The sequence below is a fragment of the Lagopus leucura genome, unplaced genomic scaffold (genome assembly GCF_019238085.1).
Source record: "Lagopus leucura isolate 7727_CA_CO unplaced genomic scaffold, USGS_WTPT01 Super-Scaffold_100026, whole genome shotgun sequence".
Lineage (NCBI taxonomy): Eukaryota > Metazoa > Chordata > Aves > Galliformes > Phasianidae > Lagopus > Lagopus leucura.
The window spans coordinates 1418706-1426670 of NW_024962277.1; the positions used below are offsets into that span (position 1 = coordinate 1418706).

The following is a 7965-nucleotide window of genomic DNA, read 5'->3' on the forward strand; positions in this document are numbered from 1 at the left end:
TGTGCTTCTGCGGTGCAGAAGAACTATAATTGGGAGCTCAGAAAGGTACAGGGGAGCAGAAGCAAAGACAGCCAGCAGCAGGAAATAGCTATAGTAGAAGGATAGATGAGGTGGAATCCCATGGATCAGAACGCCCATCCCAAAGGCGGGATGTCTTGAGGTCTACAGGACCATGGCTGGTGTAAAGGCAGTGGAGCAGGAGCACTTATTCCCCATGTTGCATGGTATAGAATGATTTGGTGGCAGATTCATGACATGAGGAGGATTCTCCCTTTGGAGAGAATTACAGGCTACCCCTGCTTCAATCCATCCCTAGGATAAATGACATGTTTTGCTTGGTTTTTAAGACTCATGCACAGCTCTCTCCTAAATAGCAGAAGTTTGCAGCTACATATATATGCCTCGCAGGGAGATAATACCAAAATTGAGAAGACATCCTGTTAACAGACCATTTGCATTTTCATACAGCCACGTACAACCAGGGCTAAATACACCATTTATTTTGGTTACTTTGCTGATTATAGGACGGGAGCCTGAAAAGAAGGTCTGAGTACAATGAAGCCTTCCTTGTAGATTTTCTCTGTGGAGTTTCCACGTGGTCACGCTTCATTGACAAAATGAGTCCCAGGAAGGTTTATTCATTTTGCTGCTTATTGTTTTCTCTAACAGGTGCGATCGCTATAATTAGATCTGTACAGCAGCATTTTCTTGTTACTCGAATTCCTTCTGTCTCTCTCAGATGCTCCTGGCTATAGCACTACTGTGGCTGCTGCTTAGAGAAGGAGTGAAAATGAGTTGTTTTCTTTCCCTCCTTTTTCTTCATTCATCCACATTAAGCCAGGAGAAACATAGCCTCTGCCTCTCACAGATCATTTGCTCCTTTCCTTCCTTGGGCTCAAAAGAAGCTTTGGTGTCCATCGTGGTGATGGGTGAATGGCTGGACTGGATGAGTTTAGTAAACCTTTCCAACCTTAATGATTCTATGATTGTAAGGTGCCACCAAATGTCCCCACTCATAGCTGAGATAGGCATCTCCCTTGGAAGCACAGCATGGACCAACAGTAGGAACACTCACAAGTGCACAGGAGCAGAGCTGGGGAGAGGCTGATGTCCAGCAGCTCAAAGGGTATTCACTAGATCTTTTGCTCATTTAGAGGCTGCTTGTCTGTCTTTGCAATATAACCCATCACACAAGTGTTATAGCCAGCGCCCATTTCAAATATTTGGAAATGTATCGTGCAATCAGTTTAACCAGCAACAATCAATCCTTTCCCAAGGCCTCCACCTAGCATCTTCCCCCTCAAAAGCAGTAAGTCTGCCCAGAAAACAGGGGAACACACAGCTCTTTCGGCACCACACTGAAGTGGGATATTTTCTGTCATTTTCTACCTCCATTACATGTGTAAATTCACATCATGCTGCAGAGTGGGGTCTTTCTGGGAACAACAGGTTTGCATTTTGGCAGCAGCCTCGAGGCCAGATCGGTTTGAGGCTATGAGAAGCAACAACGCGCTGAGAAAATGAGGCTCTCAAGATAACAAGCGAGGGGCATGCGCTGCTTTCAGTCAATCAAGACCAAATTCAGCCACGGAGCAATCAAGCTCAATTCAAACGACTTCTGCATTATTATTGTTATTATTTATCACTTGAATTATTGGAGCACCTTGACGAGGCAGCTGAAATGAGAGTGGAGAGGACTGGAGCTGTACAAAGGTATAATGAGAGCATGGCAGCCCAGGCAAGTACACAGGCTGCAGAGATGGGGCCAGCGACCAGCAGAAGAGAGGTGGGGCTGCAATTGAGCATTAGCAAGATCAGCCTTGGCATGTTTTGGGTAGGCTACTCAGTATCCAGCAAGTTCAAGTCTCCCTCCATAGCTGGTAGAGATAGAAATATAGCAGGGCTGGAGTCCAATATTGGTCCTCATTGGAGCTGAATGTTCCTCACGGGTGAGCAGCATGGGGACATCAACCTCCTGGAGGGCCAGACAACAAACACAGAATCATAGAATCATAAAATTTGGAAGCCATCAACCCATCCCCACTATGCCCACCACCAACGGCCCTCAGCATCTCCACGGTTCTTAAACACCTTCAAGGATGGTGACTCTACGACCTCCCCGGGCAGCCTGTTCTAATGTATCATCACTATTTCTGAGGATTAGTTTTTTCCTCATATCCAACCTGAACCTCCCCTGGCATAACTTGAGGACATTACCTCTCATCCTATCACTGTCACTTAGGAGAAGAGGCCAATCTCCCACCTCATCACCACCTCCTTACAGGGAGCTGTAGAGAGCGATAAGGTCTCCCCTGAGCCTCCTCTTCTCCAGACAGAATCATTCCAGTTCTCTCAGCCACTCCCCATAAGATTTGTGCTCCATATCCTTCACAGCTCTCTTGCTCTTCTCTGGATATGCTCTAAGGCCACAGTTTCTTCCTTGTAGTGAGGGGCCCAAAACTGAACACAGTACACCATCCCAAGCTCAGTGCAAGCTGGTAGCCTTCATAGCCCTTATACACAGACCACTTGTTTCCATCCAATATCCTACATGCACAGACACACATTCCTATCATGCTCCACCAGCCCTTCATCTTTGCCATTGTTCAGCTACAGACTGACACATCTCAATAAACTCACTGTCTGCTGTGTGCCTGACCCAGAACTTTCCCCAGCACCCACCTTCTCATTGCTGAAGCCAAGGATCTTGTGGCACATGGACTAGGGTCTGTCCAAATGAGCAGAAGTCAAGTCCCTTCCATCTACCTGGCTGTCTTGTGCACACCAGCCTTCACCTGTAAGTAATATGCTAGACATGTTTCCTTTTTCAGTAATAATAAAAAAAAAAAAGTAATTTATTTTCTAATTACAAAAGAATATAGGAAAAAAAAGAAAGAAAGAAAGAAGGAAAGAAAGAAAAGAAATTATGACTACCAGATGGCAAATCACCATTTAGCAGGAGCAGGCAAAAAGAAGACTCAGTCAATCACGGGGTAAGTGATAAGACACCAGACTGAACCACCGAAAAGAAAGGCAGCTCATTACACAAAGCACTAAATTATTCTTCCTGGGACTTCTCCTCCTTCTTTTCCGCTTCTATTTTTTATTCTGAGCCATAAAGCAAGTAATTCCACTGAGACCCTCTTTTAAATGATTAACATTTCCATTTTAACTTTTGTTTTTGATTGTGTCCCTGCCATTAATCTTTCTGTCTTTTCATGCACCCTGCTGTTCAACCTCATCTTCTACCTTTCCCTTTTGCTGGCTCATCTTCCCCCACCACCAAAATTAGCCTTTTGCTGGGGGGGTCAGGCCAAGGCTGGGGCTCCATTCCATGAGACATCATCTGAGACCTGGCAGCACTGCAGCCAGCAGTAGATGCTCCATCCCTCCAACAAGGCATCTAGCTGAGATGAGCACCTTGTACGTGCTTATGTATCTGTTTGGAGGCAATTTAAAGATCCCAGGTAAAGCGATAATCCTGAGATAAACCTGGCCAGCCTGAGTGTGATGGGAGCTGATGATATCCATGGCCAGCTGAGAGCTATTTTTGGCTCTGTTCCCTTCCAGAAAGCAACTAATTCATCACTTGCACGGTTCTGAAAAGTTTTGGGCAGCACAGTGCCTTCAGCCAGGAACACAGTGGTGTCTGCTGCTGCTGTTGTGCCAGGGGAGGATCAGGTTGGATATAAGGAAAAAATTTCTTCTCTGAAAGCAAAAAGGCACTGGCAGGGAGTGGAGGAGTCACCATCCCTGGAGGTGTTCAAGAACTGTGGAGATGTGGCACTAAGGAATATGGTTATGAGCATGGTGGAGATGGGTAGTGTATCAGAACTGCCAAGCCAGGGCCTGAACCACTGATTGAGCACCTGGAGGAAAGACCCAGTCAGCCCTGGGAGCACAGGTGAAGGTAATTCACCTGTGATACCAGAAAGGGTGGAGCCTGGCTCTACTCCTCCTAGACCTCATTTAAGGGCTGGCAGCCCCTGAGAAAGGAACTTTTTTGGAGACTGCTCTTCTGTGGAGTTTTAATGTGAGCCTGGATCTTCAGAGAGAGGTGAGCATTCTTCTTTTTGTAACATCTTCTCGTTGTGCTGGTGCTGCTACAGGTAGACAATTGGACTTGGTGATCTGGAGGACTTTTCCAACCTTAATTATTCTGTTTTCTCTTCTGCTGTCTAAGGAGCCTGAATGCAGGAGTGGCAGTGGGCAGCAGATGGTAGGATATGTGCATGACTGCAGATATCTGCAAACCAGATAATGGGGGGAGCACTGATTATTCACTGGTGACACCACCTGTTTTGCTGTTGGTCCCAAAGAGCTGTAGGTCACACTACAAGTGGCATCTCTTTGAAGTTGCAGGTATTCTGCCTGTGCTGCACTCAAAAACAACCAGGGACAGGAATGTCACAGGGCCAGAGGCAAACTCTCCATTCTGCCTCATTCCTCAAGCTTTTCTCAGCCAGGGAGTCCATGATGGAAGCCATCTCTTGTTGTGTTTCTGCAGATGCTCTCTACCTCCATTTTGTAGAGGAAGCCTGAGAGGAGCAGGCGCTGGCACCAGCAGCAGGAGGAGCAGCCCTGTGTTTCTCTGGTGAGGTGCAATTTGAAGCTGAGGGTTTTGTGAGTGCATAAATCCCTTCCTACTATGCACTTTCTTGCCCTGTTGGCATTTATGGCTTGTTGATGTGTTTGAGGAGCATTAAGCAAAATACAGATAGCCTGGCATTTTATTACTCATATTTCTCTGCTCTTAATGACTGAGTGGAGCACAACTTGCTAATGAACTAGGCTGAAATGAATGCATTTGTGGCACTAATTGAAATACACCCAAGGTCTGGCTTTCAAAAAGGAGTAAAATCTCCAGCACTCTCAAAAGAGCCTTTTTTTCCTTTAACCTCTTCCTGCTGTCTTTCACTACAGCTGCATGTGGGTGTAATAGAACATGGCAGCTTATGCCTACAGGAACCAGGGGCTTGAGGTGCAAGGTGCTGGGAAAAGGGCTTGCTGGTGCTCCTTGCCTTCTTATAAAAGCAGCTCAATGGGTACAGCACTGCCTTGAGATGGCAGAGGGGGTGGAGTGGTGGGGAGATGGATCTGGAAGCGTGTGGCTGGAGGGAGGTCAGGCTCTTCCTAGCTTGTAGGCTGCATGTATCCATGAGGAGACTAGTAATTGTGTGATGCAGGTTGGTATTTTCTAGAAGCTATGTAGGCAAAAGAGGAGGTTTCAGTCGATGCATGAAGTACTTCCAGCAAAATAGGGAGAGTGTTAGCTTTTAGCAGTGCAGGGGCACTGCTTAATTGTAGGTGCTTACAAACATGGATGCTTGCTTGTCAATAAAAAACAAATCTTGCACTTGAAGAGAAAACAAATTAAAATTAATCAGTGGAAAACACTTCATTTGAACTGGGAAAAACAGATGCAACTAGCAAGTCTAGGTGGACAAACAAGATAATCAAATCAATACCCCCACTTTTCTGACTGGCTCACAACCACAGGCTACAAATTGAGAGCAGGCATGTGGATCCACTTCATTTCTATTAGGTATCAGCTGGTTCTGTAATTAAGTGGAATTTAAGCCTGCTGGGGGATTTATTGCCCTGTCCCTGGGCGGATCTGCCTCTGTGAGGGCGGTAGCTCATCTGTGCTGCTGGTATTCCTAGCACTCCTCTTGCTTCTGCATAGATCTCTTTCTTTTTCTCCTACCCCAATGCGAGCCTGTTGCAAAGTGAAAATTGGAGGAGGGTGGTGGATGCTGGAAAGAAAAACCCAGTCCATTGCTGTAGTTAGTAATCAGTGCAATTGTAAACACGAATAGCTGTAAATGAGTAGGGCCAGGTGTAAGATTTAGTTAATAATGCTCTAATTAAGACTAGATTAGTATGTCTTGACATGGGCAGGAATGGGGAATGCTTTTATTTCTTTTTTTTTGTTGTTGTTGTTGCTGTTGACAATTTAAATATGTTTCTTAGATTTTACAGATGACTGTTATGTTGCTCGTATGCTGAAACTGTGTGCCCTCTATGGAGATGTCGAACTCAGGTTGGATATTAGGGAAAACTTCTCAGAGTGGTAATGCATTGGCACTGCTGCCCAGACAGTGGTTCTGGAGTCACCATTCCTGGAGGTGTTCAAGAACTGTGGAGGTGTAGCACTGAGGGATGTAGCTATGGGCATGGTGGGGGTGGGCTGGGATTGGATGTGATGGCCCAGGTGATCTTTCCTAACCCTTATGATTCTGTGGTTCTTGTCCGTGGAACCCCAGCAGTGCACCTGTTCCTGGGGGCTGGAAGCGATGTTGCTTTTAACTGGCTAATGTTGTCCTTTAAAACTTGAGCTTTAAGAGCTGGAAACCTGATAGCAGCTTGGAGTTCCCTTGGAAATCACCAGAGATGGCCCAAGAGCACCTAAAAGGAATAGAGTGTAAGTTCTGTTTTCTTTAATTGAATTTTTAATTATTATTTGATATTTGCTCTCTGCAAGAAGAAGCTAACTTTGTCCTCGGCCTGGCTAGAAGCTGAGGAGAAGGCTCATAAATATTCATTTGAAACTGTTGCAAATTAATTTCACTGCAGTTCTTTGTGGTTTTGCTTCTCACAAGCATTCAAGTGAATGTGTTTTGGTATAAGGGGTGGTAAACAGAAAAGGCAATTTAAAAAAAAAAAAAGTGTAGTGAATATTTGCCAAAAATAATAAAGAGAAAAGTTATTCACTTAATTTACAAGCAGATTCAGAGCAGGAAGAACTGCTGTCACCCCACTGGGACCATCCAATATGCTGCATCACCTGCATATCCAAGTGGGTCACACTGCACATTTCAAGCAGCAGAAGTGACTCAGAAGTCAAACAAATGGCTTGGAAATTCACAAGAAAATTTTAACAAAAAAAAAATAAATAAATAAATAAATAAAAAATGAGCAGCAGACTGCAGTGGTTCTTCCTGGATTCTGCTGGTGAATGCTCAGCTTTTCTCTGTAGCATCTAGCTTTTTTTTTTATTTATTTTATTTTTGCTGCTTTTTAGTTAAGCTTCAAGCTTTTTGTTTAGGCAACTGAAATATGTATTTCACCTGCAGTATTTCTTATTCCAGAGCTGAATGTGGATCTGTTTTGAGACTGGGGAAAAAAAAAATAGCTGTTGCTGTGAGACTTGGGGTCTTTCTGCTACACCAAAAGCTTATGAAAGAAGAAAAGCTGAGTCCTGTTGATCAGGATTGCATACACATGTTTGCATTCATGCCTTAATGTTCTTTGCAATAGTTCTGTTCCTTCCTCACCCCCCTGCTTCCTCCACCCAAGGTCTAATTAAAACAAGGATGCACTGGGCTGCCTTTTGGTCTGTTTCATCTGCTGATATTTTTTTATGTTAAATCCACCAAGGAAATCTCCTGAAGGCTTTGAAGACTTGGGGCATGTGAATAAAGATGTCACAATGCTAGACTTGGGGCTTCTTAATGAGGACAGAAGGCTTGATGTCAGAACACTTCAGTGCCCAAAGGAAAGAAATGCTTTCCAGCAAGCTCCCTTTCTCACTTCATTTTTTGTATCCTTGTTGCAAAGGCTAAAGTTTTTTTTTCCTCTCCTCTATCTTTTATTCTTTCTCCATCCTTCAAAGAGGAAGGGGGAAAAATGAGGAGGAAATGCATTTTCACAGACTCATAGAATAATCTTAGCACTGAACAGGGACACCCACAGCTCCATCAGGTGCTCAGAGCCCAACCACCCTGACCTTGGCTGTCTCCAGGGATGGGACACCACCACCTCTCTGTGCTGGTGCCCAGTTCCACAACTCCCATCATTATTCATATCAATTTTTCTTTATCTTGTTTTAATCTCAGTGTCCTACCTAGACTCCTGCTTTCCCCTTTCCCACCTGGGCCAGTGTAACCTGCCCTCTTTTTGCATCTGCTCTCATCCCAAAAGTTCTGCCTTAGGGAAGGAAAGTTTGCTTTAGCAAGACATGAG

General features: G+C 44.7%; 1 long non-coding RNA gene across 2 annotated transcripts; it reads left to right on the top strand.

The window, feature by feature from the left end:
- The first annotated feature begins 4006 nt into the window (after positions 1 to 4006).
- LOC122185043 lies at positions 4007 to 7121 on the top strand. Of its 2 annotated transcripts, XR_006180707.1 has the most exons (6): positions 4007 to 4057; positions 4184 to 4219; positions 4508 to 4594; positions 5974 to 6043; positions 6339 to 6424; positions 7092 to 7121. It is a non-coding gene; the product is annotated as an uncharacterized LOC122185043 (long non-coding RNA). The 2 variants fall into 2 exon arrangements; XR_006180706.1 differs by lacking the exon at positions 4184 to 4219.
- Positions 7122 to 7965: the final 844 nt, after the last annotated feature.